General features: G+C 42.0%; 1 non-coding gene across 1 annotated transcript; it reads right to left on the bottom strand.

Moving 5' to 3' along the window:
- Positions 1–10,489: 10,489 nt before the first annotated feature.
- On the bottom strand, positions 10,490–10,562 carry Trnam-cau (transfer RNA methionine (anticodon CAU)). Its single transcript has one exon. It is a non-coding gene; the product is annotated as a tRNA-Met (tRNA).
- Positions 10,563–11,407: the final 845 nt, after the last annotated feature.

The following is an 11,407-nucleotide window of genomic DNA, read 5'->3' as shown; positions in this document are numbered from 1 at the left end:
CTCTGCTTTTTGATGAGCACTTTAAACCCTGAGGCTTTTTTTTCCCATATTATTATTAGGGCCTCTGTTGAAATGACTTTTTATTTTTTTTTAAACCAGAGATTAAACCCAGGGATGCTTAACCACTGAGCCACACCCCAACCTTTTTTAATATTTTATTTTATTTATTTTTTTGGTACTAGGAATTGAACTCAGGGACACTCGACTACTGAGCCCCATCCCCAGCCCTATTTTGCATTTTATTTAGAGACAGGGTCTCGCTGAGTTGCTTAGAGCCTCCCTAAATTTCGGAGGCTGGCCTTGAACTTGTGATCCTCCTGCCTCAGCCTCCCAAGCCACTGGGATGACAGGCACCCATTGCATTACAATACCTAGAGAAACACCTCTTTCTCAACTATGTACATTAAGGTATTTTGTTTCCTTGCTTTTTGCTGAAGGTTAAAACAAAATACCTTCATGTTGTTTGTATGCCTACCCATCTAACAATTGCTTTTGAGGCAGCAGGGTTTCAACCTTGTGGATTTCTAGCATCCCTGAAGGTTACTTTTATCTCATAGTTTAGGGAGAGACAGACACAAACAAAAACCGATGCAAACAATTTACATATCTCTTGCAATGAAATCTGCACTGCTGGTTGTTACAATCCTGAGAAATGATAGGATCAGCTCTTGTCCTCCGTGATAAGAATAAGTTTACGTAAGAGTTCACAATTTTACGCGGTAACCACGATATCACAGAAGGGATGTAGGATGTGATGATTATGAGGGAGGAGGAGCAAAAAAATCGAGGTCAAAATGAAAGAAAGTGGAAGAGAGAACATGAGAAGTGAGAGGAGAAAAGTAATAAAAATAAGGCAGAAAATGGGAAATAGGAAAAAAATTTAAAAAGTGAAAGATACAAGAAATAAAATATACAGGACAGAAATAAACATTCTCAAGAACAAAATCCATATGCACTAAGCCACTGAGGCATTGAAATATTGATCTAGGAATAGTAACCGTCTTCCAATGAAATGGTAGATATGAGGGAGAAAATAGGATCTATGCATGTGTGTGTCTCCCTGTTTGCTGGGAGCTGCTTCATGAACAGTCCCTTAGGATGGGTTCCAGGCCTTGGGGACAGTAACATTTCAATTTCCCCAAGTGCTGCTCTGGTTCCTGGACTCCATTCTCCATAATGCTCTCCATTTTCCGTGTTTTTCTTGATATTAGGCTCGATTTACCTAACTACCTACCTATCTGTGAATCTGGCTTCACTGATTCAGTGGAGGGGAGGTGGGAGAGGCTCCCTGGGGAGGTCTGGCTAGAGGCTCATGGAGGGGAGGGGACCTGGGAAGCTGTGGCCTCTCAGACCTGAACCACCCCTAGCAAAGCTCATTCCCACCTGAGCTCAGCCTGTCTCTTGGCCCCTTGGTCTTCTCCCAGCGCCTGTCCCTGCCATTCAGTGGGCTGGGGGAGCTGGGGGTGGACTCTTTGGCCTCTCTGATCTGTAATGACACCAGGCCACATGGCCTGGGAGCCAGACAGAAACTCTCCAACCCAGATTCTCCGGGTCTCTGGGCTCACTTTGGATCACAGTGGCATCTGCTCAATTCCTGAGTTGGTTTTGGCCTGGAATTCAAGGTCTGAGCACCTGGTCTAAGTTCCTGCCAGTTTTGCTTGGAGGTATTGGAGTCCAGCAGCCCTGCTTACTACTGTTCACCCACAGAGACTCGCAGTGGCTAACAGGCACCTGCAGAAGAAAACCACAGCAGCAAGGGAGGAGACCACGCAATGGGGACAGTCCCTCCAAACTCAGCGCAGTCAAAGACCCTAAGCTGCTTCAGCTGAGAGTCCCAAGGCTGTTACCAACCTTGCACCATCAAATAGAATGGCACCTAGGCTTGCCGGGAGAGGGAGTATCAAGCTGAGCCTCCATACAGGCTAGGGGGAAACCAGAGACACCTGACCTCCAACCCCTCCTCCCAGTAGCAGCCAAAAGGAAACCTGGCTAGCCAGCGCTGGGGGAGGGGCAAGCAGAAAAAATCAAAGTGATAGAGTGCCAGGGATCCCAGCAGCCTGCAGCAGGGCCCGGAGAGCCAGGCCAACTGATTCGCGTGGCCTGCCCTGCGGCTACAGAAGGCGTGGCGCCTCAGTGAAGCCATTAATTGGCAAGCAGGGAGGTTAGGGAAGGCCATTAGGTGGAATCCCACCAGCCAAGCCCACACGGACCCTTGGGCCGAGCACGGGTTCTCAGAAGGGGAAGGAAGCGGTACAGTCCCATCCCCCACAGCGGACACTCCGCCGAGGCAGTCAGCGGCCACCATCCGGGAAAGCTGAAGGATACACCGCCACTCTCCTTCAGAGTGCAACATCAAAACAGCGGACACTCCATCCAGGCAGTCAGTGGCCACCATCCGGGAAAGCTGAAGAATACACCACCACTCTCCAACAGCTTGCAACATCAAAACAGCCAGCAGCAGGACCCCGGAGATCCAGGCCAACTGATTCGCGCGGCCTGCCCCGCAGCTACAGAAGGCGTGGCGCCTCAGAGAAGCCATTAATTAGCAAGCAGGGAGGTTAGGGACTGCCATTAGGTGGAATCCCGCCAGCCAAGCCCACCGCCCACGCCCGGAACAGGCCCAGCGATCTGCCAGCATTGTAGTCACGACACCCCAATTGGAATAGGGACAGAGCAGAGCCGCCTTCCACTCCCGGAACAGGCCCAGAGAGCCGCCAGCGTGGTAGACACGTCACCCCAATTGGAGTAGGGGCACAGCCGCCGCCCGCACCTGCAAGGGAGACTTTTCAAGTATACAAGAGCAACATAAATAAATAGGGGGTAAATTTCAAAACACAACAGTTGCACCAAGCAGAAAGAAACGCGGGCAGTATGAAAAGACAAGGAAAGAAAGGACCACAAGCAATGCAGGTCAACTCAACTTTAGAAGAGGTAATAGCTGCAACAGATGGAATATCAGACAAAGAGTTCAGGATATATATGCTTCAGATGATCTGGAGTCTCAAGGAAGACATGAGACAGCAAAATCAGACAATGAAAGATCACATTGACAAACAAATCCAGGAAGTAAAAGATCAATTTCACAGGGAGATAGAGGTAATAAAAAACAAACAAATTGAAATTCTAGAAATGCAGGAAACAATAAACCAACTTAAAAACTCAATTGAGAATACTACCAGCAGAGTAGATCACTTAGAAGAGAGAACATCAGACAATGAAGACAAAGTATTTCAACTGGAAAAGAACATAGACAGCTCAGCAAGTCTGCTAAGAAACCATGAGCAGAACATCCAAGAATTATGGGACAATATCAAAAGACCAAATTTAAGAGTCATTGGGATACAGGAAGGCACAGAGCTCCATTCCAAAGGAATAAACAGTCTATTCAGTGAAATAATACGAGAAAACTTCCCAGAATTGAAGATTGAGACAGAATCCCAAATCCTAGAAGCCTACAGGACGCCGAATGTGCAAAATCATAAGAGATCCACACCTAGACACATTATAATGAAGATGTCCAACATACAGAATAAGGAGAGAATTTTAAAAGCTGCAAGAGAAAGAAAGCAGATTACATTTAGGGGTAAACCAATCAGGATAACAGCTGATCTCTCAACACAGACTCTGAAAGCTAGAAGATCCTGGAATAACATATTTCAAACACTGAAAGACAATGGGCTCCAACCAAGAATCGTGTATCCGGCGAAATTAAGCTTCAGGTTAGAAGATGAAATTAAAACCTTCCACAATAAACAAAAGTTAAAAGAATTCGCAGCTAGAAAACCATCTCTTCAAAAAATCCTTGGCAAAACATTACAGGAAGAGGAAATGGAAAACAACATTGAAAACCAACAATGGGAGGTAGGACAGTAAAGGGGGGAAAGTAGTCAAAGAGGATAACAAATCAGGTTTAGTAACATCAATAAACAAATATGGATAGAAGAACAAACCATATCTCAATAATAACCCTAAATGTTAATGGCTTAAACTCACCAATTAAGAGACACAGGCTAGTAGAATGGATCAAAAAACAAGACCCAACAATATGCTGTCTACAGGAGACGCATTTGATAGGAAAAGATATACATAGACTGAAGGTGAAAGGTTGGGAAAAATCATATCACTCATATGGACCGCGGAAACAAGCAGGAGTGTCCATACTCATATCTAATAAAATAGATTTCAAGCCAAAGCTAATCAAAAGGGATATAGAAGGACACTTCATACTGCTCAAGGGAACCATACACCAACAAGACATAACAATCATAAATATATATGCCCCAAATAATGGTGCAGCTGTATTCATCAAGCAAACTCTTCTCAAGTTCAAGAGTCTAATAGACCAACATACAATAATCATGGGAGACTTCAACACACCTCTCTCACCACTGGACAGATCTTCCAAACAAAAGTTAAATAAGGAAACTATAGAACTCAATAACACAATTAACAACCTAGACTTAATTGACATATATAGACTATACCACCCAACATCAAGTAGCTACACTTTTTTCTCAGCAGCACATGGAACCTTCTCAAAAATAGACCATATACTATGTCCCAGGGCAACTCTTAGACAATACAAAGGGGTAGAGATAATACCATGCATCTTATCTGATCATAATGGAATGAAACTGAAAATCAATGATAAAAGAAGAAAGGAAAAAGCAAGCATCACCTGGAGAATGAACAATAGGTTGCTGAGTGATCAATGGGTTTTAGAAGACATCAAGGAGGAAATTAAAAAATTCCTAGAGTTAAATGAAAACACAGACACAACATATCGGAATCTATGGGACACATTGAAAGCAGTTCTAAGAGGAAAATTCATTGCTTGGAGTTCATTCCTCAAAAAAAGAAAAAACCAACAAATAAATGATCTCATACTTCATCTCAAAATCCTAGAAAAAGAAGAGCAAAACAACAGCAAAAGAAGTAGAAGGCAAGAAATAATTAAAATCAGAGCTGAAATTAATGAAATTGAAACAAAAGAAACAATTGAAAAAATTGACAAAACTAAAAGCTGGTTCTTTGAAAAAATAAATAAAATTGACAGACCCTTAGCCATGCTAACGAAGAGAAGAAGAGAGAGAACCCAAATTACTAGCATACGGGATGAAAAAGGCGATATCACAACAGACACTTCAGAAATACAGAAGATAATCAGAAATTACTTTGAATCCTTATACTCCAATAAAGTAGAAGATAGTGAAGGCATAGATAAATTCCTTGAGTCCTATGATCTGCCCAGATTGAGCCAGGAGGATATAGACAACCTAAACAGAGCAATAACAATAGAGGAAATAGAAGAAACCATCAAAAGACTACCAACTAAGAAAAGCCCAGGACCCGATGGGTATACAGCAGAGTTTTACAAAACCTTTAAAGAGGAACTAACACCAATACTTTTCAAGCTATTTCAGGAAATAGAAAAAGAGGGAGAACTTCCAAATTCATTCTACGAGGCCAACATCACCCTGATTCCGAAACCAGACAAAGACACATCAAAGAAGGAAAACTACAGACCAATATCTCTAATGAACCTTGACGCAAAAATCCTCAATAAAATTCTGGCGAATCGGATTCAAATACATATCAAAAAAATTATACATCATGATCAAGTAGGATTCATCCCTGGGATGCAAGGCTGGTTTAATATACGGAAATCAATAAATGTTATTCACCACATCAATAGACTTAAAAATAAGAACCATATGATCATCTCAATAGATGCAGAAAAAGCATTCGACAAAGTACAGCATCCCTTTATGTTCAAAACGCTAGAAAAATTAGGGATAACAGGATCATACCTCAACATTGTAAAAGCAATCTATGATAAGCCACAGGCCAGCATCATTCTGAATGGAGAAAAATTGAAGGCATTCCCTCTAAGATCTGGTACAAGACAGGGATGCCCTCTCTCACCACTTCTGTTCAACATAGTCCTCGAAACACTGGCCAGAGCAATTAGACAGTCAAAAGAAATTAAAGGCATAAAAATAGGAAAAGAAGAACTTAAATTATCACTATTTGCAGATGATATGATTCTATACCTAGCAGACCCAAAAGGGTCTACAAAGAAGCTATTAGAGCTAATAAATGAATTCAGCAAAGTGGCAGGATATAAGATCAACACGCATAAATCAAAGGCATTCCTGTATATGAGCGACAAATCCTCTGAAACGGAAATGAGGACAACTACTCCATTCACAATATCCCCCCAAAAAATAAAATACTTGGGAATCAACCTAACAAAAGAGGTGAAAGATTTATACAATGAAAATTACAGAACCCTAAAGAAAGACATAGAAGAAGACCTTAGAAGATGGAAAAACATACCCTGCTCATGGATAGGCAGAACTAACATCATCAAAATGGCGATATTACCAAAAGTTCTCTATAAGTTCAATGCAATGCCAATCAAAATCCCAACAGCATATCTTGTAGAAATAGATAAAAGAATCATGAAATTCATATGGAATAATAAAAGACCCAGAATAGCAAAAACAATACTAAGCAGGAAGTGTGAATCAGGCGGTATAGCGATACCAGACTTCAAGCTATACTACAGAGCAATAGTAACAAAAACAGCATGGTACTGGTACCAAAACAGGCGGGTGGACCAATGGTACAGAATAGAGGACACAGTAACCAATCCACAAAACTACAACTATCTTATTTTTGATAAAGGGGCTAAAAGCATGCAATGGAGGAAGGATAGCATCTTCAACAAATGGTGCTGGGAAAACTGGAAATCCATTTGCACCAAAATGAATCAGAATCCCTATCTCTCGCCGTGCACAAAAGTTAACTCAAAATGGATCAAGGAGCTTGATATTAAATCAGAGACACGGCATCTGATAGAAGAAAAAGTTGGTTATGATCTACATGCTGTGGGATCGGGCTCCAAATTCCTCAATAGGACACCCATAGCACTAGAGTTAACAAATAGAATCAACAAATGGGACTTACTCAAACTAAAAAGTTTTTTCTCAGCAAAAGAAACAATAAGAGAGATAAATAGGGAGCCTACATCCTGGGAACAAATCTTTACTCCACACACTTCAGATAGAGCCCTAATAACCAGAATATACAAAGAACTCAAAAAATTAGACAATAAGATAACAAATAACCCAATCAATAAATGGGCCAAGGACCTGAACAGACACTTCTCAGAGGAGGACATACAATCAATCAACAAGTACATGAAAAAATGCTCACCATCGCTAGCAGTCAGAGAAATGCAAATCAAAACTACCCTAAGATACCATCTCACTCCAGTAAGACTGGCAGCCATTAGGAAGTCAAACAACAATAAGTGCTGGAGAGGATGCGGGGAAAAGGGCACTCTTGTTCATTGTTGGTGGGACTGCAAATTGGTGCAGCCAATTTGGAAAGCAGTATGGAGATTTCTCGGAAAGCTGGGAATGGAACCACCATTTGACCCAGCTATTCCCCTTCTCGGTCTATTCCCTAAAGCCCTAACAAGAGCATGCTACAGGGACACTGCTACATCGATGTTCATAGCAGCTCAATTCACGATAGCAAGACTGTGGAACCAGCCTAGATGCCCTTCAATAGATGAATGGATAAAAAAAATGTGGCATTTATACACTATGGAGTATTACTCTGCATTAAAAAATGACAAAATTATAGAATTTGGAGGGAAATGGATGGCATTAGAGCAGATTATGCTAAGTGAAGCTAGTCAATCTTTAAAAAACAAATACCAAATGACTCCTTTGATATAAGGGGTGTAAACAAGGACAGGGTAGGGACGAAGAGCTTGAGAAGAATATTTACAGTAAACAGGGATGAGAGGTGGGAGGGAAAGGGAGTGAGAAGGGAAATTGCATGGAAATGGAAGGCGATCCTCAGGGTTATACAAAATGTCATATAAGAGGTAAGGAGGGGTAAGTCAAGAGAATACAAATGGAAGACATGATTTACAGTAGAAGGGGTAGAGAGAGAAAAGGGGAGGGGAGGGGAGGGGAGGGGAGGGGAGGGGGGATAGTAGACAATAGGACAGACAGCAGAATACATCAGACACTAGAAAGGCAATATGTCAATCAATGGAAGGGTAACTGATGTGATACAGCAATTTGTATACGGGGTAAAAGCGGGAGTTCATAATCCACTTGAATCAAACCGTGTAATATGATGTATTAAGAACTATGTAATGTTATGAACGACCAATAAAAAAAAAAAAAAAGAATGGCACCAACTCCTGTGCATTGCTCAGGGCTCAGACTTTGGGAACATCCTTCTGGGCTGTGCAACCACTAATCAAGTTGCTTCAGGGTCTTGGGGTCCAGACCCCCATTTCCTGCCCCACTGCCCCTGCGCCATCAGGAGCCTGAGTCTCCTGGTCCCTCCTCTCACTGTCTGCACAGTTCCCAGGAATGCCATTCCCAACCATTTCATCTGGATGCTGCAGATGAGTACCTACATGCTGAGGCCCTGTGCCACCCACAGGGCCATGGGGCAGTGGGCCACAGCAGGACACGACACCCCAGGGAATTCTAACATAGACGCGCAGAAATAATGGAGACTCACTAAGACCAGTGCTTCACCTTTTGAGGGGAGGGGTGTCAGGAGCTGCCACATAGGAACCCAGCGCCCCTGAGCCTTGAGTGACAAGAGTGTGGACATGTGGCCAGCCAGCCCTGGGCTGTGTGCGAGAACCATGGGCACTGAGCGCACAGGGTGGACTGAGCCCATGTGGCCCTTCTCTGTAGGGGGCCTCCCTCTGGTCTTTTTGCTTGCTCTGCCATGGTCCCCACACAGCTCATGAGATGGGCGTGGCCTCCCCAGATGTCAGTCAACCTGCTGACAGCTGGCATCACCAGCTAGACTCAGCCCCCTGACCCCTGACCCCTTGCTTCATTTGAATGGCTTTTCCCCATAAAAGGGCTCAGCAGGTGATCTCTTCATATCTCTCTCTCTCTCTCCCCCCTCCCCCTCTCCTCTCCTCTCTCTTTTTCTCTCTCTCTTCCCCGACCCCTTAGGTCAGAGAAGCCATCACAAGACCCAAAGAAAAAGTCATTTCTCTGTCTCTGTGAAGTTATTTCGTGCAACCCAGTTCACCTGGAGTGACCCTGAGTGTTTTAGTCGTGAGACGTGACAATTGGTGGCCTGTGTGGGCATTCCAGGGTGATTTGTAGAAATTTAGTGTAGAGACCCTAAATAAATGCAAAGAATTATTAAGATGACTAATGGGACATGTTAAGATCAGTCCTCTCCCATGGGCAAAGCGCTTCTGTGGACTCTCTTGGTTTGTTTTTGTGAATCTTTATATTTTGAAATAATATTAGGAAAAGGTTTTTTGGGGTCTATGTACTAGAGTCTGCCCTTGGAGAGGGAGAAAAGGGGGAATATTTGTGATGAGACTTGATACAAGGATTCTTTACCTGTTAGAGAAGTGAATTTTATTTTCTCTTGCTTTTGTGAAGACTCACAAGGTTTATCCTGAACCTCTTTGCTACATTCCTGTCCTATGGATCACAGTGGCTGTGACTCAGCTGCTGGGGACAATTTAGCTGCTGCTCCCTATGGGGTCAGTACTAGACCCCCAGCCAGCAGTGCTTTAACCCTTCAACAACCTGGCCTGGGTGCCAAGGGCAGACTGCCTTAAGATCTGGTAGGAACACTGGCATCTGCTGTTAAAAGTCACTTTTAAAGTCCCATGTGCTGCAAGGGAAGGTACAAAGACAGGAGAACACAGGCTACAAGTGCAGATCACAGAGACAAGGCAGCCACCACCCACCAGAGGATCCTGCTGCCTCCAGGAGATTCAGACAATGGAATGCAACCAGCTAGGGTCACCATGGTAACGCCCCCAGCCTGGCCTGTTGACTGGCTTCCTGGTCCCGCCTCCCGTATGTTCCCGGGCTTCCCATTGGTCTTTCCACTGTCACTCAGACAGAACTTCCGTCCCGCCTTCCAGCTACTAACCTGCACTGTGTTTCACCCAGACCTGCTGCTGCAACTACACAGAGCCTGCAGTGTTGAGAGTGCCCACCTATAAATGCTAAGGAAATATCTTTTTCAGGCAAAATCTAATTCCACAGGTCTCTAAGTTGCAGCCCTGAGCCTAACTTATTTTCAAAGCCAAATAACCTAATTTTTTCTTTATAGCTGTATTATGAAGACACATTGCAGGGTAATATGACAATTATAAGAAATATATATGCTTTCTATTTTGCTTTTAGTTCTGAAGGTTATAGGGATGCATTTACATCGCAGGAACAAAAGGAGGCAACGTTCCTATGAAAATCAAGAAACCCTTATTCTAATTCCTGACTATGTAATTGCAAGAAATGAGTAAATATATACAAAGATCGTCTTTCAGCTACATCATGCTATGTCCCATATAAGCGTGCACTCCTAGTTAAAAATAAATTGAAATGGATCCAAATATGTGAAGAACCACGTGGTTACATAAAGTTAATATGATTATAAGTTATGCGCTTATTATTATTATTATTATTGGTGGTGCTGGGGATTGAACCCAGGACCTTATGCATATGAGGCAGGCACTCTACCAACTGAGCTATATCCCCAGCCCTATGCCCTTATTCTTTTTAATTTTTTTTTTTAGTTTTAGATGGACACAAAATCTTTATTTATTTATTTATTTTTTTAAAGCTTGATTCTTTTTGATATTTATTTTTTAGGTGTAGATGGACACAACACAATGCCTTTATTTTTATGTGGTGCTGAGAATCGAACCCAGTGCCTCATACATACCAGGTGAGCACTCTACCACTGAGCCACAGCCCTGCCCTTATTACTAATATATATTATTTCTAGATGTTTATAAATAACCTGTAATTGTTAATCCATGAAATAATGAACATATCTATATTTGAAATTAATACAAATTTATCTAATTTTTTTTCTTCAACAGAAAACACATAATTTATATATTTCTTATACATGCATTTATCTGATGCTCTGCCTTTTACTTACAGATATTTGAGATAGATTTCACTATATATTTGCTTTCAAGAGATAAAACAACCATTGAGTGTTCTCTAACTCTCAAATTATTGTACAAAGTTTATAAGATGATAAACAACTGTAATTCTGTCTACAGAAATCTCCAAGGGCTTTAACTATATTGTCATTGAGATATTTCTTCTTATCAAGGTACAATCATTTGTTTAGATTCTAAGGTTTCCAGAAATTGTTCCAAAGTACAACCAGGAAAAATCCTAAAAGGAAAAGAAGATGCTTCAACAGAGAAGAAGTGTACATTGGAGGTCCTTAGAATAAGAAAGAAATCATCTTTGAGTAAAACAAGATCTTTATATTCTAGATTTTAATGATAGAAAAATTTTCCTAGTTAAGAAAATCTTTCTATCATTATCTAGACAGATATAGAAAGTTAAAACAATTACAAATG

The sequence above is a fragment of the Urocitellus parryii genome, chromosome 16 (genome assembly GCF_045843805.1).
Source record: "Urocitellus parryii isolate mUroPar1 chromosome 16, mUroPar1.hap1, whole genome shotgun sequence".
Taxonomy (NCBI): Eukaryota; Metazoa; Chordata; class Mammalia; order Rodentia; family Sciuridae; genus Urocitellus; species Urocitellus parryii.
This window is presented reverse-complemented; position numbering and strand designations above follow the sequence as displayed.